General features: G+C 42.3%; 1 long non-coding RNA gene across 1 annotated transcript; it reads right to left on the minus strand.

Moving 5' to 3' along the window:
- Nucleotides 1-2,611: 2,611 nt before the first annotated feature.
- On the minus strand, nucleotides 2,612-7,712 carry LOC306927790. The gene is made up of 3 exons (XR_013790585.1): nucleotides 7,582-7,712; nucleotides 7,084-7,125; nucleotides 2,612-3,116 (listed from the first exon to the last, which is right to left on the minus strand). It is a non-coding gene; the product is annotated as an uncharacterized lncRNA (long non-coding RNA).
- Nucleotides 7,713-25,735: the final 18,023 nt, after the last annotated feature.

The raw sequence follows: 25,735 nt of genomic DNA on the forward strand, positions 1-25,735 counted from the left end.
TATATTATTTGGTAGACTATATATTCCTTCATATTAATTGGTGATAGACTGTACATATTTTCATTTGTATAATCTTTTATGATACATTATATTCATTAATTGGTGATAGACTGTACATACATTAATTTGTATATTCATTGGTGATATACTGTGCATACATTCATTCATTGGTGCATAATATACTGTACATAATTTAATGAATGTAATCACTGCTGATTGCGTCCATTCAGAGAGCCACAGCAGATATTCACTACCAGAATCTAAGTTTATCTTTTATTATCTTGGTTTGTTTTCTACTTTTTGTTTTTTACTTTACCTCTACCGCTCCATGTTTCAACCATGTTGCTTTCTATGAAATGGAAAAGCAAGTTTTATCTTATCTCTTACGTGATCAGGGGTAGAGTGACTGGATGGTAACCACAAGGTTGCCAGTTCGAACCCGGGCTCCCCCAGAGTTAGTGTCGAAGTGTCCTTGAGCAAGACACTGAACCCTGAATGGCTCCTGATGTGCTGGTTGGTGCCTTGCATGGTTTCCGCCGCCATCTGTGTATGAATGGGTGACTATAATGCACAATCTATGTAAAGTGCCTTGGATAAAGGCGCTATATAAATGCACCATTTACCGTCATTTGATATTGTGTAATATTATAAACCAACTGTATTATACTTAAACACTTGAACCCTATAGCATCCCTATTCTGGGAGAACATTATTTTGAAAATATCAGATCATATATTAATTTAATCCAGGTTAATTCATTGCTATACACTGTTTTTACGAAATGGTGTCTCCCTGCAGGAGAAGCAAGATCACACACACATACGTGTCATACTAGTCTCAAGTGCCCAATGGTCTCTCGTGCCTAGTAATTGTCTAGTATAGATCAGTTGATATAGGCATATGGCACTAATTGTGTTAGGGCACGGGGTCCCATGCTAGTGTCACTCATGCTAAACAAATCTGCACTCCTGGTTCTATAAAGGTGCTTTTAACATTGTCTACCAAATGAATTTTGTTAAACCAGCCCACAGAACAATTTTCTAGTCAGTGAGAGTTACAATTTTTTTGGATAATGCTTGTGTTTTGTAAAAGTTTCAACCTCAAATCGTATGAAAGATCACATTCTTTAAAGGCACTGTTTTTAGCAGGGCAAAAGATGAGTGCCTGAAGTCCCCATTTGAACCCTATGTGCATTGTGCTCTGAATTACAAATCACTGTGAGACACCACCATCTCACTACACCTGCTGCTTTACCTGCCACTACCCTGTTATTAGCTGGAGCTGTGGAGACTCCCCACAGTGTGAAGTTCAAGTGTAGGGAAAAGGCATGAACACAAATACCCATTTCGCATAAATTGTTACTTAATCTCCCTCGGCTTATTATGAGGTTTAGTTTATTGACTAGTACATTGTAATTATGATTGTTTTTTCAGAGCCCAATTAAAGTCTTAAATCGGGAAATCATTTTTTCATAGGCTTACACAAATTTGCTTAATTTCCGTGTTCTTTTTATTCTCATCCAATTACTGCTTTGAGAATAAGAGGTTGAGGGAGAGCATTTGATAAGGGCACTCAGGAAAGGTATCATTTTGATAACTGCCTCCTCGGTTGACCAAATGAAAGATCATCCTTAATGCAGTCGATTATTACGGTCTTCTCCTCTATAGTTGGCCCCAGGAAAATTACTTGCGGAACTTGGTGTTTGCTTGAAATTCACAAACCTGTCAGCAACTTAGCGTGTGTAATATGAAATCGAAGCTATTATGCGGTAATGTAAGCTGCCTTTTAGCTAACCCTAACCCTTTAGGAGTGCTTTAGGTTTAAATGAATCTACCGAAGGGCAGACATCTTTGTGGCGTAGTGTAGGACTTGCAATATAACACTTTACTTGGACCCTCTGTCATAACAGTGTTAAGACATAAATCATAACACTGAAAAAATGCAATATTTTAAAATAAACCCTGGCCTATATACTGTTGACTGGAGACCCCCAGTGCTCTCCTGTTTTTGCTCTACACTATATATCTTCATTGAACATAGTTGATCTATAAGCTCACAACACAACGTGATCCGTGCTTAAATTGTAGATCAGCTATTTTTTATTCACACCAGAATAGGGTTGTGATCAGATCAGAAAACGCCAGAATCAGTGCAGTATCATTGTAATATTGTGTCGGATGTGCTCTTCCTCCAACATTACTGTACATTTAATCACATTTAATGCAGTGACAATACTTAACCTTATCTCTGTATAGTGCTAATTCAATCACTTTGTAAATGCTAAACCAAGATTTGCATTTCTCCAATCCTATTGTTCTATTGCCTGAGCTGCCTGATAGCAGGCACTGGTAATTAAAACAAAACATCAGGTCACAAGGTGAGCTGAGCACACAATAAAGCTCTTCGAGATCCCAGGACGAACGGTGCCACATAATCCAATCCATTTTAATTGTCTTTTGAATTAATGTGAAATGCACAGGTCAATTAAGGAGATGCATCTCTTCAGCTTTGTGTAATGTCATATTCATCGATCCATAGTGGGAATTTATGCACTAGTGGAGGATACATTTATGTTTTTGAAACTCCGCCGTTTGGAATTCATTAGGTATTGATCTCTTTTAGCAATGGTAAAAGCATAGTCTGATAGCGGCCCTGTCTGTAGCCAGCTAATCAATTCAGTGCCATTCAGGGACTGATGCCCTTTTATAGTTTGTAATTGTTTAGCTTCAAAATTTGCTACTCCAGCAAAAAACATGTCTAGCAGCATAATGACTTTAAACTCATATTGCTGCATTTCATTATTTACCCCCAAAACACCCACTGGTGCTGAAAGTTAAATTCAAAGTTAGAAAAGTTCCCTTTTGTAATGAGATTTTCTGTGGCAGGGGGATTGTAAACAACACAACGGATCATGTCTCAGTGGTGCAATTTTTGTTCAGCTTGCTTCCTTCCTTGTTCCAGGCAGTATACAGTAAACACATTTGTTGTAAGTTTTGTTGTCTCTGCACAGCTTCTCCCCACTCCTCTTTGAGCTCAGTTCTCTTGTACTGCATGCCATCATCCCTCCCTTCCTTCTGATTGGCTCCTGTGTAGTCAGCTGCAGCCAATAAGCCCTGCTGAAAGTGGCAGTGTTTAGTCTGGTGCTAGGCAGCAGAATAAACAGACAGGTGGGTTAAAGTCATTGTCCTGGCCATGGCAAAGCTATGTTAGCATTTAAGGCAACACTGTATGATGTAAGTTCTGTTACCTGAGACAGATGAAGCAGTAGAACGATATTTAAGCACAATGCCCCTGTTCTGCGCCTATTTCAAAAAGTGTCAAGTACTATCAATGGCCTAGTCCAGGGATTCCCAAACTGTGGTGCATGCACCACAGTTGTGCACAAGCACCTTCTAGGCTAGGGGGGGCGTGACATGAAAAGGCTAATGGTGATGCTATGGTGTTATTTTAACAAATGTACTGCTTCTGACAGAAGGTTCCGCCAGTAGGAATCCAACTGGCAACTGCTGCTGGTGTAACGTTCCGTCTGATGAGTTTATTGATTTATTTATTTTTTTTGGCTTGGCCTTGCCTTCTTATATATATATATATATATATATATATATATATATATATATATATTACAGTGGGCCCAAAATATTTGGGAACAGCTGCCTAGTCTATGATGTCAAGAAACAGAACCTGGTTCTGCTCTGACAGTGACTTGCAGAAGAACAAAATCCTAAAGGCCAGTTTAGATGTTTAGATTTACGTTACAGACAAAACACAAATAATCCAAAGACGTATGATTGTAAACACTGCAAAGCTGATGCATGCCCAGTCAAGCGCTACAATCCATGACAAAGCAAACAAATCAAACATCAAAGGGAGGAACACAAACACTTCTTCCATCCACAAACCTGCCATTTTTCATGTAGACTAGTTCCTGATGTGGTTAAAATTAACTATACAAATTCAAGGTTTATTATCTGACATGGTTAATCTCCAGACACGGCAACGAGCTTCAGAAGTTAGTAGTTCGCTGCAGCATTCTAAAACTGTCACAGTCAAGACGAATTTCCTATCTTAAATCAGAATTGGCCTTGAAACACAAATGGAACAGAACATGTAAACAGTCTCTGTAAAAGTATTATCATTATGTATTAACCATTCTATCAAATTACTATCAATGGCGCAGCTCCACTGATTGGAATTTGACTCAACAAGTCTTGTTTCAGGATAGACCCGTTTATGACCATGAATCATGTTTTAACAGAGTGTGCATGAACGTGTTTTTCTGTACATAATGAAGAAATTTGAAGGCACCCATGCACCCACTGGTCACTGGTGGCCCACACTGTCAAGTCCCGTGGGACTTGACAGTGATAGTGAATCCTGGTTTCACAGTGATAGTGAATCCTGGTTCTCAATAATCCTGCAATTCATCCAGCCTGTAATTTTGTCAATCTGGGCAATGGCTCAAGAGATAGGAATCCACAATCCGTAATATATTATACAGTATACTTTAAAGAAGCAGTATTATTCCATTAAAGCCATAGCACAATCATTCACATGCAATGGATGGCTGAATGAGTACACCTCCCATCATTCAACAGCACCATATAAACTTGATTCTGGATCAACCTGTTGACTGTTATTCTATTGTGGCTTGAGGCAACATTAAATTAGTGGTGATAAGGGCTTGGAGACAGAAATAACGCCCTGCCTCCGCTGAGCCCTTTGGAGAATAAAAGAGCGGATATTATCTCCCCTCAGAGCTTAGCCTGTCTGTAGTGTAGGCTTGTGGTGAAGATTAACAAGCTGTGTAAAAATAACATCTGACATTTCACTCTCTTGCAAATGGTATACCTCAGAAATGTGAGGAAACGGTGACAATACGTATGCATGTTACATGTGGGTGTACAGTATGTCGGACCAGCATAGAGCTTTGCTTTCCAATGCGATGGAAATTTGTCGGCTCTGAGCGGTTGCACTCGGTGGCACGTTTGAACCACCTGAACCCTGGCATTCCTTTTTGGAGGCATATCATTGTAACATAACATATTCCCCCCCAAAAATGTGTCACGTCATGACGGTGCTCGTAGATCTGCTCTTTTCTAATAGCAGACGTATAAAATAAGGCTTAAGTGGTACCAAATTAATTAATTATTGCTATTTGTTTGCGTCACTTAATGCCCTACTTCGTAGTACAAGAGTGTCAAGCAAAGACGATCTATTCTACAAGCTATTTTCACCCATGCAAACCTTTTTGGTTTCAGACATACAAGGTTTCCTCCCGACAGCAGGGGCATGTTTTGAGGTCTCTCTGCCTTGTTTATACTTCTTGGCATCTATTGGTTATTTGCGTTTGATTGCGGGAGACCTTGCACTGCTTCTAACGTAGGCTATGTTTTGTCAGGCCAGGAAAGATCAGGTCAGTGGTTGTAAAAGTGGGGTCTGGGGATCCACGGGGGTCCTTCAAGGGGTTCCAGGGGTCCCCAGCCAAATTTAATAATAGCATCAAAATCAGTCTAACCACATTAATTAACCATATTTTATACTAAAAAATAACAGATCTACAAGCTTGTTGTGAGCTTGTAGATCTGCTATATTTTTGAAAAATTTTGACATAAAAATATGAATATATTTTATTGTGTATATATATATATATATATATATATATATATTGTACTATTCTGGGGTCCCTGGCACAAGATATTTTCAGATGGCTGTCCACGGCCAAATGCATATAAATGTGGTGGCCCTTGACATAAAAATGTTTGAGAACCACTGGTTTATGTGATACAGTCGTGATCTGCCTGAACTGTGTTATTCTTCTCTTACCTATGTCTTGCCCTCCCCCTCTCACTCTCACATGTTACACAGTACAAGGTTGGGGGGAGTCTGTCTGATTTTCCACCCCTGTCTGGTTTGCAATGGTATAGCCCTTCCCAAGGGAAGCCCCCTCCCCTCCGCTCAGCCAACCAACCCACCCACCCACCACAATCTCATTTGAACTTTGACCCTGGCCTCCTGCCTTTCAGGATATGAAATGACCCCCTCAGTGGGGGAATGTTTTGGAACAGTTTCAGCTGAGTGTGTTTAATGGAGACTGGAGCAGATGAGGCGCTCAGAGGGGCCTGCCTTGCCCTTTGTTTGGGCTTCTTATGACTATCTGCTTGGCCTGGACAGCACCCCAGCCAGTGGCAGACAGCATTAGTGATGAGACAGACTGCGTGCATTGACAATAATGGATTTGGCAATAAATAGCTCATGCTTTATCGTTTATGTTCTGCTACGTCATATTATTTAGTTGTTCTATAATTTTCACGGTTGCTCCGTTTTCTCGGTTGCTCTGTTTTCTTTATTAGATATGACCAGACGATCGGGATGGAAATACTGATATAGATAGATGAATCGATCAACTGATCGATCGCAACAGATATGAGGAAGCATTGAGCAAAATAAAATCTCACTTGCACCGTTTTGCGTGCAGTCAATCGGAAACTGTACGTAAATCTAACATTTTGAATTTGAAAAAGTAATCTCAGTATTAGCCACCAGCAAATATAACTTACAGCTTATTTGCTTGCAACACCTGGCACAGCTGTGCCATTACAGTGTCATTAGTCTAACCTAATTTCATTTACTATGTCAAAAAGAAAAACATCCAGTATATAACCAGAAACCTTAAACAACGAGCACGGCCATGGAGTTGACTTTGGACGCTTGCGAGCATTCCTAATCGACACCACATTAGCCGCTACTTCTCCCCACCTCGGGGTGATGGGCAGCCTGCCAGGTGGAGGTTGCCATGACACCTAACACCACCCCTTTGCATCGCCGCCCCCCCAGAAGGTGCCGAGAGAGGCAGACTGAATTAACATTTTGATTTAGTCCACCGCTTCTCAACGTCTGGTCCGGGACCCTTATGGGTCTGTAACTCAATTTTTTAATCTTTGGGACACTGTAAAATTCTTAGCATTAGTTTAACACTGAGTGTGTATAAATGGAACCAAATGGATTATGGGTTCCGACCCGACCCGATGATGAGAACAGTGATTTAGACAAAAGATGTCTTTACAATGTCAGCAGAATACTTACTGGGAATGCTGTAGCTCGCTGGTAGGAAATCATGTGATCATTCTAACCAGGATTTTGTGATGGTGCCAGGCAAGAGAGAGAGAGAGAAAGAGAGAGAGAGAGAGAGAGCAAAACAGAGAGGGAGGAAAAGGGGGGAAACTTTTAATATGATGCCAGAAAAAGCTTTTTATCAAGGTTTTTTGTTTCGCTTTTGGCTTCGTGCACTCTGGTGTTTGTTGGTAAGAAAATGGCGGACAGCACATCGCCGAACTGAACTCGTCTTGCCAGGGAGCTGATTTTTGAAATGCCGCTCAGCCTTTTCATCATGGTTTGCCTATATGTTTGGCCGCTCCTTTAAAAAAAGAATAAATCTGCGTATTTTTTATGAAAACAACTATTGCTACGTGTCTCCAGGCAGAATACAGTGGTCAAAGAAAAGAAATACAGATGATAAATCAAACCCGATAGTAAAAGTAATGTGGGTAAGTGGCACTTTCACTCTCTCTCCTCACTCTGTACCTGGCTCTGTCGCACTGCGGCCATGGGAATATTCCACTGTTCGAGACTCTGGCATTGGCACGGTTAATAGTAGCTGATCGTGGCATGCTTGATTACACTGGAATTCCTCTCAGTCACTCTGATTTATTCGGCTCCTTACCATGGCTCTCTCCTAGCTGCGGTCGTGGCTAAGTTGGGCTAACCTCTCTCCACAACCACTGTGCTTATGGCCAGGAAGAGGACTGATAATGGCAGGTCCAAGTGCTTGTCTGGGATAGCGATCCACAACAGAGTTTGCCCTAAATTATGATTATTATCATTATGGACTTAATTTGGTATCTAGGAACTGCTGAGGCATGTGATGCTCGATGTTCAAACTGTGTCACACCAACTTAAGAATGTAGTTTGGGTTTGATTTTGTTTAATCTGGATCAGACACTGTAGAAACAGTATTATTGGCACTGTGGTGAAAACAAGAATCCTTCTCATTCTTTCTCTTTCATAATATCTATCATAAATAGTACAGTACATATTATGTTATTATATATATATTTTGTTAGTATGTACTGTAGCAATTTATTTCTTATTAATTATACATCCTTGTTTTCTTTTTTCTAACTTACCAGAAACAATGTTAGCACCATGTTATTGTCTTTAAAAAGAGCTTTCTTCTGATTTCAGAGAGAAAAACTCAAATTAACCATGGACTACACAAACCACAGAGAGGGACAAATAAAGGGTAAGTTACAATCAGTTTGATTAACTTTTTTTTTTCTTTTCTTTTTTTGAGGGGTGAATCACAACAAACTGTTTCTCTAAATGCCACCTGAACGGAACTGCAGTTTTTGCTTCCTTGTAATTGTTGTTTTTCTGTGTAAATGTTATGGAAAGCATTTTTCATAATTGTGCAACCACTGTCCTATGAAATCATTGTACTCAATACATCAAACAGGGGTTCAAGGTCAAGCACCCTTTTTTATTCGTAATCTCTTGTGATGAGTGATATTATTATAGTTGAGATCTTTAACACTTTAGCGGCTAGGTACCATACCATATAGTAAGTGTTTAAATGCATTTTGGTGTATTTATTTGTGAATTTACTTAATTATTTTGATACTTTGGCTTTAACCATTTGGCACAAACCCGTAGATCCGATCTTGTGGCAAATCTGACATCACAAGCTCGCCTCTGTGGGTCTTTGTCACTGTGGTATGATCGTCGTCTTTTTGCATTTTTATACCTTTATATGACTCTGGGTGCATTCTTTTCTACCCATGTAGCAATATTCATTTTGTATGTCCTCCAATGATGTGTTGAATGAATATGCTGCAGCCACCCAACGATGTGTGGGACTGGGACAATACAATAAATATACACTGTGTGCGTGTGTGCGTGTGTGCGTGTGTGTGTGTGTGTGTGGCCACAACAGATAGTGTGCATCCGGGTTGAGGTAGTAGGTTGTATGGTTTAGAATTACACCCTGGGAGTTAACTGTACAACCTTCTAGCTTTCCTTGGAGTACACGAATGACATCCAAGAACTATCTCTGCCTCTGTGATTATTTTCAAGCAGGTTTTTGGCTAGAATAACAAGACCCAGCCCTATAGACACATGCCTCTTTCACTGACTGACTGAGTCACTGAGTGATAAAGTTCACTGAGTGATGAAATTACAGCATTGGTTAGCCGGTTGGCCTAACAAGCTAGCCAATCGCAGATCAATCCTCCCTTTAGGCTATGTGTATGTAGTGAGCAGAGTCTGTGGGATCTGGCTCGTGAACACGCAGCAGGTTAGTCGTCTGCCCGGAGTACAGCTTTGTTTATGTTTGGCCATAGTTAGCTCTTGCTCAGTGCTGATCACAACAGAGCTTGGAGATAAATAGTGGTGACAAGAAATCTGCCACTAAATGCATTCGTTCAAATGATAATAATATTAGGCATAATTAATTTCATATTTATTTAACTATTAAACTGACATTGGTGACATGACATGGTGACATGATGCATGAAGACATTCAGTTCAGTGGGTGGGCATTCATTCTTCATAAATTCCTTTCTAGACTTTACTTGAGAGAAGCTGAACCTGCTTCATGAATATTAGGGTCTGGTCCACAAGATTCAATACACCACCAAGATACCCATGTACCTGTCTAGATACTTCCTTAATGTTAACAAAGTCCACACCCACAACACCAGAGGGAGTGCGACGAACCATGTACAACCCAGATTCGGCACAAACAAGGGACTAAAGTCTTTTCGCTCCTATGCCACCCAAATGTGGAACGCCCTACCAACAGTCATTAAGACATGGGAATCCCTTGACTCCTTCAAAACCGCTCTCAAAGGGCACCTACGGACGGCTGCAATTCGAAACTGGCCTCCGTAAAATCTGAATCCCCCCCCACCGCCCACCCCTTTTCCCCCTCACTGTATATGTTTCTTTTCCCTTTTTACCTCCTTTATGATGAATTCCTGTTCTGTTCTTTGACTATATAGAAGTGTCTATTTGTACGTCTCTAAATGTTTTGATGAATTGAACAAGGTGGACCCTCTTGTAAACAAGTGTAATGCTTAATTGGGTCGTCCACTCACAGTTAACAGTCTTTGTATTGAGTTTGTGCTTGAAATGTACTGTAATTCTGTGACTTGTCAAATGACTTGTTGGAAATTAAGTAACGCAGATGTTTTACTTTAATGTAACTCTTGAGAGCATACAATGAAACGGGTCCATTTGGTTTCATTTTACGCTCTCAAGAGTTAAAGATCTATAAGGGTCCATTTGGTTACCAACTCCATAATTTCTCTGGGGACCACCTGGGACCTCCTCAAGGACTGTTTTAAGGGTAATGGCAAGATTAATCCCAGTCCATCCCAGTCCATTGCTCTCCATCTGTCATAGACACACCACACAGACATTATCCATTAACATGTGGCATAAACGTTGACTGTTTAGCAGCAGCTATAACATATGGAACTGGACCACATACTCTGAACTATGTTGTTGTTGTTGACTTGGTTTGACTTTATTAGGATCTTTTTTAGCTGAAGGCTACTCTTCCAAGAGTCCTGAGTGGCTTGCATGCTGCATTTGAAAATAACAATGTTTTGGGTGATTTGATTGGTACATCCCTACATCCCTATAATTAGTTTAGTGACATGGATACTTTTCAGTTGATCGCTGGACACTTTTTGCTCAGGAATAGTGTGTATGTACTTCTCTCTCTTTTTTCTCACTCTGTATCATGTATATTGACACGCACGCATGCACGCACGCACGCACGCACGCACGCACGCACGCACGCACGCACGCACGCGAACACCCACACACATCCAGTTTTTGTAAAATTCTCATATATGTATTTTTTAATTTTCTAATAGAATGTTGACCAAAGCAGAAGCCTCGACCTGAAAATGTAGTAAAAATACAAAACGACTGTATATACAAATGTTCATGGCTCCACAAAGAATTAGACTCCTGAGTCCTGCACAGTTTGTGGTGCAAACTTTATGTTCTCTCTACTACACTGATAAGCGGATAATGCAGGACATTCAATTGTGTAGCCAGGAGATGAGAGGAGATAGAAATACATTCACTGGAGAGGACAAGTGATAAGGAGAAAAGTACAGTACATACAGTACTGGGGGATGTCTGGCAGTGTAATGTGCACTGGTATAATTCAGTGATTTTGGTACGGGCAAGATAAGCTAAACCTATTTTGATCCTTATGAGGAATTTAGGTGTTGTAGCAGCAACAGTACATGTAAATGTGAAATACAGGATAAGTACAGTACAGGTAAGCGTAGAGAGATGAGAATAAAATAAAACGTGAAATAGTCTTAGAGTGACACTAGACACTGCACTTAGTTATTATTATTATTATTATTATTATTATTATTATTATTATTATTATTATTATTATTATTATTATTATTATTATTATTATTATCTGACTTCTATCTTCAATCCGCGTATATATTTTCCTACTCAGCCTCATAGTGGAGCTAACAGCCCACTTAATGTTTTGTCCTATAAGTCTTAAACCATAGGATGTAGACTCAACAATTACAGATAATAACATGTCAAGGAGTTCCAATTATAGACACTAGTATATATACTGTATATACCTCATCGAATTGTCCACATTTCACACATTGCCCATACACAGTCTAGCCATCTGCTAGGTTACAGTTAGCCTTGTTATGGTGCCTCCAATGGTGGAAGCACTGTCCTCGGTCTTCGGGGTCTTGGGACCCCTGGAAGCACAATGAGACAAATGACGAAATGAGTAGAGCCAGCCAGATGTTGTTGCACTCTGGTCTGGTGAATAAAGTATGGATGGATGGATGGATGGATGGATGGATGGATGGATGGATGGATGATGTCTCAACCTTGTGACATACCCACAGAGGTTTGCTGATGACCCCACTGACTGAGTTCAGTCTCCTGGGAGATTGGCATCAGTGCTGAATGTCCTGGAGAGGGAAGACACCTCATGGGATGTGGCGGGCTGTTTCCAGGAGTTGGGAGTGGGTAAAATGTATAAACTCAATGATTTTAGTCCAGCTGGTCTCATGGGTGTCATCAAACTTCCAGGAGTAGTGCTGTTGCAGTCATGTACACTTATTTTCTGGAGTTAGCTTGAAGGTGGTCACGCAGGAGGTGGCTGCAATGCACACTTCTTTCTTGCACCTAGGAGGACCTTACAGTAAGCTACATACAGTCCAGTATGTCCACATCAGCAGCTTCTTGGTCCGGGAGAATGGTTGTTGTCTTGTCTCAGTTAGCCTTAGTTCCATCTCTTGACATGTTTGCCTGCTACTGGCTGTGCCAGTACTTTGATAATGGACAGGTGTGAGCCTGTCAATTAACCGTCTCTCCGGCTTCAGGTCATTACTGTGGCACACAGTGAGCAAAGGCCAGATCCTGGTTGGTGTAGTTGTTCCAACATGCAGAGAACCTTGGAGGCTCTTTTTGGTTGCATTTGTGTTGACAGTTGACGTAACCTGCATAGATAGGGTGCATTACGGGCGGGAGTGACGATGCAGCCAGCGCTATTGGTGTCAGCTTGTAGATGTTGACAACCGTTGTTTCCTGGATTTGGTGACCAGCCACTCGATGTTGGAGCCTGGTGACTAATGGCTGTCAAGCTTAGTTCAATCCTGATGAAGGTTGCTGCCATTCTGTGCCTCTTACTGTGGATGGACCCAATGAGGAAGAACCCAGGCTGCTGGTTGTCCTCGGCTGCACAGCGTGTCTCTTGTATGAGAATGACTGGTGCCTTGTTGGACACGGCTGAGGTGTCAACCGTGTCATAGGCCCTCAATATTGAATTGGAGCACTGATAGGCTTTGGCTTTCGAAGGTTGGGATGGCCGCCCATCCTCAGTGGGACGTTCTGTACCGTGGTCTTCACTTTGGCTTATAGTTTGGACTGCCTGCTTGACGATGTTGTGGTGACATTAGTTTCACAAGATGATCTTTTACCATCTCTTACTAGTTCAGATTTGTCTTTCAGAAATACTTTTTGTTTTTTGTTGATTCCTTGAGTCCCGTAGTGGGAGTTCTGGTCTGGTCTGGTTTTGGTGAATATTAAGTAGTTCTGGTCATTTTGTAGGGGTCTGGGAGCCACGCATTAAAAAGTAATTACCGGTAACCCACAAAACTAGCGTAATTTGTAGACCTTTTTCTACCATATTGTGCAACTTTCCCTCTGTCTTTTCCTGCTAGCCAATGACAGAAGGACAAGTAACTGCTCCACCTGCTGCACCTCCATGCTCATTACCTGTTGCAGGAAAAAAAATAGACCACAGAACCCCACTCCAACACAGGCACTTGACACTGTAATAATTCCCTGCATATTGTCTCTGTCTTTACAGCAATATCTCTAAGTGTTTGCAGCAGTTAATATGAGCGTCATGCTTGGCATGGCGTTCATGAAGTTCTGTCAGTAAAGTTGTTGGCAGCCGTTCATTGGGCAGCCTGCAGCACCATGTTTGGTAACTCATCCAATCACACACTCATTTCATTCTCAGACCGCTTTATGGAAGTTTCACTACTCATCCCTGCTTGCTTTTGTGCTGCTCATGCTGATACTGACACTCTCACCACTGCTGTCTTGCTAATAAATATTATTGCTGCTTACCCGCCAACTACCACCTGTCGTATTGGATCTGCTGTTTTTTCAGTTAGGATTATATTTGTGTTATTGTATTGTATAATTATATTCACACAATATATGCCAATGTCGAGATATCTCGTATTAAACCCGCCTGTTTTGTTGATTTCTAGGAATCCAGAATGAATACTATTATATTTACCGTATGTTAGCTTCTTTTAGCGTTCCGTCACTAGGCAACACTTGCTTCCGTGGTATGACGTCATCGAAATCCCCAAACTCTGTGAACACAGGTGGGGTGGGAGAGGCCAGCTTGGGAGAGCTTTCTGTTTTGTTTTGTAATGTATGCATGGATGTATTTGTTGTAACGTTTCTGTCTAATGTATTGCTCTGTATTTGCTGTATGTTGCTGGACCCCCTCGAAAACGAGATGATACATCTCAAGGGGATATCCTTTCTCAATAAAGGTTCATACACGCGCTCACACGTGATCTTTAGTGGCTTTAGTTTAGAGGCTCAGATTGAGGTGATATGGGGTGAGGGATGATGTTAGGAGCTCAATAAAAATTATCGCGACCTCCCGGTTAGCATATTAGCACGAAAATGGCCGATTACTACTTCCAGTTCATGGGGGGCAAATCACAGGGTCTTCTTCGCTGCCTTTTTCGTGCATTCTCTGTTGGCACTGGCTCCAGAGCACTGTCAATGGTGGGCGGCAGCATGTAATCGGTTAAAATTATCTTTTGGGACGGTGGATGTGGACGTCACACTGCACGTAACATGTCCATGGAGACCACTTTTAACTATATTTGAAGGCTGCAAATCTAGATATGATTACTTGCTTACTATTATTATTATTATTATTATTATTATTATTATTATTATGTATTCAATATAGCAGACGACTTTGTGAATGACTAAATGAAATGATTTTTGTTGAGCCAAATCAGCCAATATTGTGACATGCATGTCTAGTCTACAAAGTCTTCTTTGTGTTGCTGGGGACGGAAGATCCCTTCCCCCTCAGTATTGTTACAGCAAGGCTATAATATATCAGTCCTCTCAGGAAAGGTCAATTTTCTCACTTAAGCATATTTGTGTGGTGGAACCTATTTCACACATTGGTTGGTTCACTCATCAAATCTGTGTTCTGTCCTTGAGGCGTCTGTTGTTCCACCTCAGCCAAAGTCTCCTCAATGTGGGTGCATGACATCATCTGAACAAGTCACTTACTTAACTCTGTGTCTGAACTACTGCCAAATGTTATATTTTATGATGCTATATAAATACAGTATGAAATGTAATCATCATAATAAATCTGAGCTCTTCTGTTAAGCAGATACTTTCAACTGACGGCACAACCGACTGACAGCATATCACTTGCATGACTTACAGTAGTATTTTTACTTACATTATTTAAGGGTTTATGGGTTTGATTATCCTATAGCTGTCATTGCAGCTGTTCACCCGAAATAGCCTCAGCAGAACTCTGTAGGTCTATTTGGGAAACACTTGAATGTTTATGCATTGTCAGTAGACGTTGTGATACTGTATATTGGCCAGCATTCCATACAATGAACATTTGTGATATGAGGTCTGGTTTCAGGTTGAAACTCGCCTCTGCGACACCGAAGTCTCTGTTTACCTTAGACTTGTCCAGCAGGCTCAGTGTTCCTGACTTCATCCCTGCCTGGCTCCAGGCCACAACTTGTAAAATGAATCCAGATCCTTGCATGGCCCAGCGGATCAGCTCAGGCCTGACCGTAGTGTGTTACTATTCAGGCTGACTTGATTCAAAATACAGCAAGAGTGGGACTGTTGTCGTAATTTCTGTTGTAGTTCTTTATCATCGTGGCAGTGTTTTTGCTTCTTGATGAATGACGCTGCTCTTGCTGAGTTTAGGGCCAAGGCTGAGTGTTCTGTGTCATTTATCCCATTAACTCTTTGGTTTCAAGTATTTGAGAGCAGTCGGTTTATTTATTTTATTTTATGGTGTGTGATCATTAGAATGTCTGACTGCACAGCAGACGTGTTGCTGCAGCTCTGCGGTTCTAAAAGTAATAGTTCTTTTTTTATTTTAAGAAATCTTGAGAAATTGTTTTCTCAAGATTTTCAAATTTTGAAGTATTGTCTATACATTAGACCTTATAATAATAACCAAGTGAGGCCATTCAGTTCACAGTAATAGTGGAAAATTCAAACCAAAGTCGCCAAGCATTCCAGTGAGGCTATGCTTTAATGACAAGCTTCACACACAGACTGGCAGTAGGCTCCCAACTGCACCAAGTTCACAGACACATTTAGTTTCTGGGAGGATCCTACTCGAACACTTACTGGCAGTTCCACCTCAATATGAAACCCTCCCATGTTCTTATCAATGCAAGTAATGCAAAGGAATGAGTGGCTATCAATTTTGGTCAGACAAACCCAAAGCCTTCCGCTGCAGCTCAGTGACCCTCCCTGCCTATTGAGTGTTGACATGACGCACATCAGTCATCAACACTTTACTTTACAGCATGTCACTGTACTAGACTATCTGTCTATATTAGGCTCGGTCTGTGTATTTGTGGCTGTTCGGGCTTATCTCACAATCTGTTGGACCGACCACGGCAGAGTTCTTGTGCCCGCAGCCAGTAGGCCAATAACGTACTTCCATGCATTCTTTTTTCACATAATAGTCCGGCAGCTGAGGTGGACGGGTGGGACATTTGGTATATAGTCTTTTTGTATTGTCTAATACTGTACATTCATGAATCCACTTGCTGACCGGTTGTCAGTATTGAGCAATTGTTTTTATAGGGGTTTCTTGTGACCCTACCTTTAACATCCTATGGCTGGCAAAAATGTAAAACTTCCCTTTTGCTTTAAGTAGCATGTGACATGTCAAACTAGGGGGTTTTCATGATTCTGAATCCATTCCATTAGTTTTGCCCAAAATACACTCCTTGGCAAAAAACAGCCATAGCCACTTGCCCAAATGTGCCCAAAATGTGCTGACCTCATCACATGCTGACCTCATCACATTTTGTCATGATGTCTATGGCCGTTTTTGAGAATGTCAGAACAGATTTTGACATATATCCATATACTAATATTGATGACATCAGGGATCTCCATATATGGGCTTAATTGTGACAGCATTTCACATTTACTACTGATCCCTGATTTGCTATCATCCCTGATGATGTCATAGTGATGTCATGAGACCTGGGCACAATTTATGGGGGCTTTCCCCATAGGTTTTACTATCATCCCTGATGATGTCATAGTGATGTCACGAGACCTGGGCACAATATATGACGTGACGTGACAAATTGAGTGACAAAATTGAGTGTGACATGACGTGACAAAAACACAAGGTTTCATAGTTAACTGCGACCTTTGGTCTAAATAAATAAATAATAATAATAACTAGAAATGCACTCTGTCGAGCTGCCAACTTGCGCTTTGCACACAAGTTGGCCATGAATGGCCTACTTTGATGAGGGCCCAGGTAGGGCCAGGCCTTAAAGCGCAAATAACATGCATTTTAAAACTGCTTTTAATATCATATTGTCTATGTCCCTCAAAGTTATTGTCTCCACCAGGCCAAAGGCATGGGGAGAGAGTATGTTTTGCACTCCTTCCGTCCGTCCGCCCGTCCGTCCGTCCGTCCGTCCGTCCGTCCGTCCGTCCGTCCGTCCGTCTGTGAACGGACAAAAGTTGAATGAGGGCTGACGTAGCCACGCAGGTATCTATACGGGATAGGCGTGGCTTCCTACGTCACCCTTAGAGCCCAGGACAGCGAAAATTCTAGAATTTTCTGTCCTGGGAGCACATAAAATAATGTTCTGCAGCTAGGTTTTGAAGGAAACCTACCCATAAACGAAAGGTATTTCGTGAAATTTCTATCTAATACAACCAGGCTTGTTTCCATTCCATGCCAGCTTGGAAAATCAACAATGGTGGACATTGTAAACAAAGTGGATATGCAAATTTGGAACTGAAGACTGAAGAAGAGGAGGAATTATACAAAGTAGGATCTACAAGCTCATAGCGCGCCACCGAGTGGCGCGCTACGAGCTTGTAGGTCTGCTATTTTTGAAAAATCGAAGAACGACTGACATAGAAACATAGCTTTTTCAGTAAACTGTCAGGATGTAGAAGACATTTTTAGAATCTGATCTCAGGTCAAAATCGGTTAAAGCACCTATATGATATGAAAGCCTGATTGTTCAAAATTGGTTATCTGTGGGGATAGAAAACACATATGGGAGCCCCAAAAACACAAAAGAAATTGAAAAAGTTGAATTTTATGTTATAGGTCCTTTAATTTTCAGGCCTGTTGAGAACTCTAGCTTTCGCCGGCTGCCGGGTGAGGCTGCACTAATAACTTTGGGGCATGCCCGTCTAGAGTTTGAATGGACAGGTATAAGTAAAATAATCACACCCGTGTGAACTGAGTGGTGTAAGGTCTTATATAGCCTGATCAGCTGTGGTCTGACGTAATGTCTGACGTAATGAAATCACACCCGGGTGAACTGGGTGACCGTAGCAACCATGCTCATTTTTTGGTACGAACAGACAGACAGACAGACAGACACGTAAACTAACAAAGCCAGTCGTAGGAGTGGTTTACACCACTCAAAAAGAGACATCGAAGAGGAGTGATGGATGGGGAAGGATCAACATAATGGGATGTCAGAACAGGTTCTGACATATGTCCATATGGAGATCTAAGGGTTTGAGGTTTGAGGTCAGATGAGTTGCTGGCCAATATTGATGACATCAGGGTTCTCCATATATGGGCTTAACTGTGACAGCAGATCGCATTTACTATATATCCATCCCTGATGATGTCACAATGACGGATACGATATTATTCCGACCAATCACAACACTTGTTTCATTAACGGAGAATGTAAACTGATTTGTAAAGCATCAATGTAATTTCCTTGAGCGGTACTTCCGTCAAAATCCCGCAACTTCCGCCCAAAACAAATGATAGCGTCTACAGCGTAGGTCTTGCCCAGCATGGTCGAGGGGCCACCGACATACGCAGCAAGCTACCAAAGACGCCACCAAAGACAATATGCAATCCCTGATTGGCCGAGCGTGTCACCGAAAATTCACAACCCCCGATTGGCCGAAGGAGTCACAGACATACGCAGCCGAAAACAGTAGTAGTAGTAATAATAATAATAATAATAATTATTATTATTATTGTCCGAAGAATATTAATCTTCACAGGTCTGTTCAAATACTCAAAACAAAACATTACACAGTACAGAAAACAACATCAAGACAATACATAAACATGAGGTCCCCACTGTATACAGAACCATTGGCTTAAACAATAAATAAACAAACCATTGGTTTGTTTATTGCCACGATGGCTGAGGGGACAAAACTCCTACTGAAACGGACCTTTTTCCATGGCAAGGTTCTGTATCTTGTTTGGCTCTAAAACATACTGGAATAACCTAACATTACATTTGCTTAAGAAACTGATTGTTTATTGCATCATAGGACACAAAAAGAAAAGAAAAAATAATGAATGCCATTATTGAAAAGAATCCTCTGTCAAGCTGATATCCAATTATTCACATGGTTTTCTTAGTTATGTGTTGTAAATGCACAGTAAATTATTAATGTTGTTTTCAGACTGCACAGAGAGAAGCACAGCAAGTACAGCATGAATGCAAAATAAACAAACCAACGTAATCTTAAATAATTTAAAAATAAATCGGGAAATGAAAAGGGCCGTATGTTGGTGGGCTAGAATCTAGCCCCTCAACATACGGCCCTTTTCATTTAGTTTAAAAAAACTATCTAGCCGCTAGATAGTTTTTTATGTCTCTTTTATGTTCACAAAAGATGATGGGAATTCACTGTGATTAAACAAATAATCTTGAGTGCTTTTTATTGCAATAAAAGATCGAATCTAATATCCACCCATCCCTACCTGGGAATTCCAACAAGTGTGTGTGTGTGTGTGTGCGTGTGCGTGTGCGTGCGTGCGTGCGTGCGTGTGCGTGCGTGCGTGCGTCCACTTATCAGTGTAGGCATGATAAGAATTTCAGTGCTGTTCTGTTCCTAGTCCTCTACAGCCTCCTCTACCAGGAGATTCAAGCTGAGCTGTTCTGGAGTTTATTTTAAGAGGTTCGTTTTCCCCCCATCTTTCCTCACCTCTGAACCCCGATTGGTCCTCCAGATGTGTTTGAGAGAGAGAATCATGCTGCCTCAGCACTCCTCCATCCAGCTGCCCCGTGTAGCACAGCTAAAAGTCATTGGTTCCAGCTGGGCCTTCATTTATGGGATGGTTGAACAAATAAATTATGGGATTAGATAGGGGCGGATAGGGCCGCTGGTTTTGTCTTCACTGCATCAACAGCCGCTCGAGGGCTCTGCTGGCCAGGAAGCCCCAAGATTTTTCAACTGATTTTAAGAATAAAGAAAATAAAGATTCCTGTTATTATATTCTCTGCTGCAATATGCAGTAGAGGGTATGGTGCAATGCCCCTTAAGGCAATAAGTGAAGATATTTTGAACTGAATTACATTATGAAAACAGAAGCATTGTCACCAAATGAAGTTAACCATCAAAACCAATGATCGTTTCGTCACTTTTACCTTATTTCAGCAGTCCCAATTATTTTCTAAAACTCTTCAAGGGGAAATTCAGTGGAATAAAGTTTTCATTGTTTTCATATCTTCCATCAAAGCACAGTTGCTGTCAATAAATATGCCTTACTGCCCAGTGAAGGGTGATTTATGATTTTCTTTTTTATTAAATAGAAAACATGATTCTGGAAACATGGAGATTTTCTGATATTTTTGATGGAAAAAGCAAAGAAGAAAAAGAAAAAAGAAATCAGGAAATATAACTAAAATTTTGAAAACAAAACAATACTGCCTCATCAAAGTTGGTGACTTTATATATTTTAATTCTTTTCTGTGAGAGGAGCAGAGGTGGTGGAGTTAGGTGGTTTCCTCCCGGCAGAGGAAACATGCATGAGTCCATACATTTAGTTTCCCATTGATTGTCAATAGAGTAAATGATCCAAATAACACATTTTTTAAGACATCACAGATTGGTCTCTTCTTGTTCCTTAGTCAGAGCTTTGGGAGAGTCTGTTTACAGATATTGACTGAACTGATGTAGGCTATAAGGATACCATATGATTTCTTAAGCATGCAAGAGTCAGCCAGATCCATCTCATGCAGGGCATGGTATTAAGGCACAACATACATGCAACGTCAGCTGATGGCTGCTTCTGTCTGGATAGGGCTCTCCGATCAGCAATTGGCTAGTTGTTTTTGTCGTCACCAAAGGGTGGAGTCCTGAGAAATGCATCGTCTGGTGTCGTAAAATGGCCATCTCTGGCCAAAGCGGTACTGTAGCGACCCACTTCTCCTCGTGGCAAGCAGCAGCTATTAGTTAGGTTTAGTAGCTACTATTTCTATCCAAGAAGAGATATTCCCTTAATGTGATCGGGTTAATGGCAAATGAATAATCATAACACAGCCATGGCAGACGGGGGGTGTCATTGATCTGTCTGGAGTCAGGCCCTCTCCGCCTGCTGCATCAGCCACTCTCCCCCTATTGATACGCTCTTGCCCCTTGACCCCTGGGACCGATCAATGCTATTGATCGGAGAAGGGCAGGGACAAGGGCAAGATCTGCTGACTGGCCCGACAGCTAGTGTGACAAGACATGATCGTCATTAATGTCCCGCTGGCTAGCTGGCTGGCTGCCTGGCTGGTTGGCTAGGTGGCTGGCTGCCTAGCTGGCTGCCTGGCTGGCTGGCTATAGGTGGCTGGCTGTGCATCACATTCTCTTCATTCCCCATCCCACCTCCTCTATTCCTTTGCCCCTCCTCCTCCCCACTGCTCCTCAATGTCTCTGTTCTCTGCTGCTGTTTGCGCTGTCTGAGATAAGTCCATTGTTTGGATACCTGTCTGATGCTTGCATCTGTGGCAATGATATGCATCTCCTTGCATCGAGCTATTTTGGGGGTCATTGTAAATCAAATGGCGTCATAGCAAAGGGCTGGTGCATAATGTTGCCTGGCTCATTGTGTGTTACGTCCCTATAAGAATGGAAGTGAACCTATTTTTGGGAGCTTTGGAAAGGTCTTTCTGATGTCATTTTTTCTGCTGTAATTATTGGTGAAATGTACTGTTGACGACAAATGTTATTTTTCAATGGTGAATCATGGTGTAATACCACATACCTGCCTTGCCTTGACTCATCCTTTTCCTTCATACAATATGCCATTACCAGATAACAAAGACAGGATTATATTTGCACTGCTCTGTTCGACTATAAGTATGCTCCATTAGACCAATTTCATTATCCGGTTGTAGTTACTAAAGGTCGTAAACTGCTACGGGTTGTATTTCTGGGTTAGATTTGAAAAAAGAGTAACAAGAGAGAGAGAGAGTCACATGTTTGTGTGCTGGCTTAAGTGTGCGTTTGTGTAGTGCGGAGGCGAAGGGCGGGCAGTGGCGGCAGCCTCCAGACGTTGCAGTGACATGGCTGTAATAGAGCTGATTGATCACCTATAAGGCTGTGCGCTGGCTCGCACATACACAGCCAGCTCACTTGCAGCTGCCACCACCCCCTCTGCATCACCACCGCCATCCCCAGGCCTCTCTACAAAGAGCAACCCTCCCCCATACACTTCAACCTGGCCACGGTATTGACATTGGCATGGAGGATTTACCTCTGCTCCGGATTTTCTACCACTTCCACGCTCCATACTGCTTCTGTTTGTTGCTTCTAGTGAGGAAGGATATATGCTGAGGCACAGGCAACCGAGGCGAATGATGGTGTTGTTATTCAGCCTTATCTGTGTTAAAACCAAGCTTCCCCCCCTTTTCTACATTTGAATTAAAGGGCATAATCAATCAATGGTAACATTTGCAAAGCTCGCTCCCTGCCCCTGCTGTGTCGCACGGGGTCATAACCCTAATCTCTCCAGGGTGTTGAGGTGATTAGACCAAGAGATTACAACAAGCCGTCAAGGGCAGACCTCAGTCAGACACAAGAATGGAGGTTTCATTTGTATTTCTATTTTATTCAATTGAAATAGTCAGAACAAAGAATAGAGACTGTGTCATTTATCATGACATTCATTTTAAACTTTGCAGTGTCTTCGATAAGGCACTCCAAATTGATAATCTATGGCCATCTAATAATCTATTAATATTTTCTCAAAAAAGTTCTCAAAGTAATTTTGCTATTTGTGGTCATTTGCCTTTAAATTATTCTAAAACTATTCCACATTTTTCTCATGACTGCCTTGAGCCTCCCATGAGGGTCATTCACTCTCCAGTTTGAGAAACACTGAATTATACTTTTAGATTGTGACACAGTAGAGGTGAAATACATGTACTTTAGACATGACTGTCTGTCTGTCTGTCTGTCTGTCTGTCTGTCTGTCTGTCTGTCTGTCTGTCTGTCTGTCTGTCTGTCTGTCTGTCTGTCTGTCTGTCTGTCTGTCTGTCTGTCTGTCTTGTCTGTCTGTCTGTCTGTCTGTGTGCATGTGATCAGTATTCATTCATACACACCTACACACTTTTGGAACAACCAAAGAAGAAATGAATTTACAGTGTACATTGATTCTGATTCATATCCCTTGAAAATATTATTTAGGTATTCAGACAGTATGAAAGAGCGTAGCTGTATAGTCAGTTTTGTCCCCTACGCTGCTTCTTGCTGCACTCCAGCCATGGTCACAATATTGTGACAGTGACAGTTTGTATTCACGCTGGGCCTGACCGCATCATTGTCTGCACTGCATCTTGTATGACTGTTGGTGAACAGTGATAATATCAGCTCAGCTGTGTTGTATGTGTTGTGTGTTTCCTGTGTTTGCATTCACTGCACTAGGGCTTTTTGGTCTGATGTTTGCATCTGACTGCAACGTTTGTTTGTTGTCATCTGTGCATTTGCCGCCATCGGTGTTTGCTGTCTTTTCTGACGGTGCCATTTATATGTTGTCTATAGTATACTGTGTCAGGTGTTTGTTACTATCTGCAATTTCAGTGGCCACGGAGAGAGAGAGAGAGAGACAGAGAGAGAGAGAGAGAGAGAGAGAGAGAGAGAGAGAGAGAGAGAGAGAGAGAGACACAGAGGGAGAGAGAGCTGCATTCATGTTTCAGCGTGTATTGCAAGACAGTGTGAGCACTAAAGCGCATCCTCCACCTCGGCCAGCCAGTTAGCTGCAGTGTGTCTGTGCGCCTCTGGAAAAGAGAAGAAATTGATCAGCACAGGGAGGAACGTGTGTGCCGGCAAATACTAGATGGAGGGTGTGAGAGAAAGAGAGAGAGAGAGGGAGAGAGAGAGGGCTGTCGTTGCAGACTCCTGGTGCAGTATCTCACTGTGGGCAAGCAGCCGCAGACAGGGAGCAACAGACAGCCAGACAAGCAGACAGGTAGACCTGGTGTGATCGGGGATGCTTCTGCTAGGGGTGGAGATAGTGGTGGTGGGGGAGTCATTAGAAGCTGGGGAGGCATAGCTTGAGGTGGAAAGGTCAAAGGGTGTATGTGTGTGTGTGTGTGTGAGGGAGGGGGGGGGGGGGGGGCTGGTCAGGAATCATCGTTTATTTTTTCCAATGACCACGCTGTTGGAAATGTTAGGGGAAAAAAAGAAGAGGTACCACAAAAGAATTACGAGAAGAAGAAGAAGAAGAAGAAGAAGAAGAAGAAGAAGAAGAAGAAGAAGTAGAAGAAGAGGAAAAAGAAGAAGAAGAGGAAGGAAAAGAAGAAGAATGAAACCCCGGGATAGATGACAGTGTCACGACACGGCTGATGTCCCGGCGTCTGGAAGAGGGAGAGACGGAGAGAGAGGGAGGGGAGTGGTTTTGGGGGGGGGGGGGGGGGGGGGGGGTAAAGATGCTGAGATGGAGCTGACGATGCAAGCATCTCGAAGCTGCACGGGGGGGAGGGGGGGGAGTGCAGGAGACAGAGGGGGAGGCGGTGTCCCACCTCACTGACCTGCGTCTGGCTACGGCTTCCTCGGACACCTCGGCAGCCCCCCCACCCACAATCCCTTTCTCTCCTTCTCCCCTTTTTCCTCTTTACCCCGCTGCTTTGTTTTTTCTTCAGTCGGTCCTCACCCTCAGCCCAAAGATGGATAACAAAAGGCGTAGTCGGCATGAAGAGACGGAGGAGCGTGCGAGGAGACGAGGCGTGCGGCGACATGGAGCATTCATTTCCGGAAGCCTCCACTTTGCTTGGCGTTCCCGAGAGAGAGAGACAGAGAGAGAGAGAGAGAGAGAGAGAGAGAGAGAGAGAGAGAGAGAGAGAGAGAGAGAGAGAGAGAGGGGAAGGCACAGACATCTATCAGATTTTTTGTCTGAGGGGGAGGAGTTGTGAGGTTGGTGGCGGGATGGGGGGGCGAGGGTGTTTGTGTGTGTGCGTGCGTGTGTGGGGGGGATGTTAAACATGACAGGAAAAAAGACATGGGTATGTTTTTAATGTTGCTTTGTTAACATTTATGACAGAGCATTTTGTGTTTTATTGTTTTTTTCTTCTTCTTACAGGACGTGAATGTGTTGATTCTTTTGGATCCAGGTGTGTCCAGTAGCGTCTCTCACCATCCAGGAAACTGAGTGTGTGTGTTTTTGACTCAGACGGCGGCTCTGTAATATTTGACCGACGATGGCTATCTATGACAGTGACAACTTATTGCGCTAGCATGCCAGGCTTGCTGCCATGTCGGCACAGTTCGCTGGGTAGATGTCTGGGTCTCGTGGCATGAAGAACTGCAGTCTGTAGTGGGGATGCGTGACTAGTTCTGGAGATAAATCTGTTCTCTCTTTTGCCTTTTCGATTTTTTAAACCTCGTTACTGTGGATTTTATTTTGACTTTCTACTCCATGCCACAGAGCAGCGCCTCTTCGGGCACTGCATTTTATTAGTTAGTTTCTCACTGAGCCTTGTCGGTACCTGCCCCTGTGGTGGAAGCTGGCAGTACAGGCTTAGTCTATTAGGTGGCTCTCTGAATCAGTTGGTCAGTGCAAACGGGATGGAGGGTTTGGCAGAGAGGCTGTGGGGCCGGTCATCCCGAGACG

Source organism: Electrona antarctica, assembly GCF_951216825.1.
Source record: "Electrona antarctica genome assembly, chromosome: 8".
NCBI lineage: Eukaryota > Metazoa > Chordata > Actinopteri > Myctophiformes > Myctophidae > Electrona > Electrona antarctica.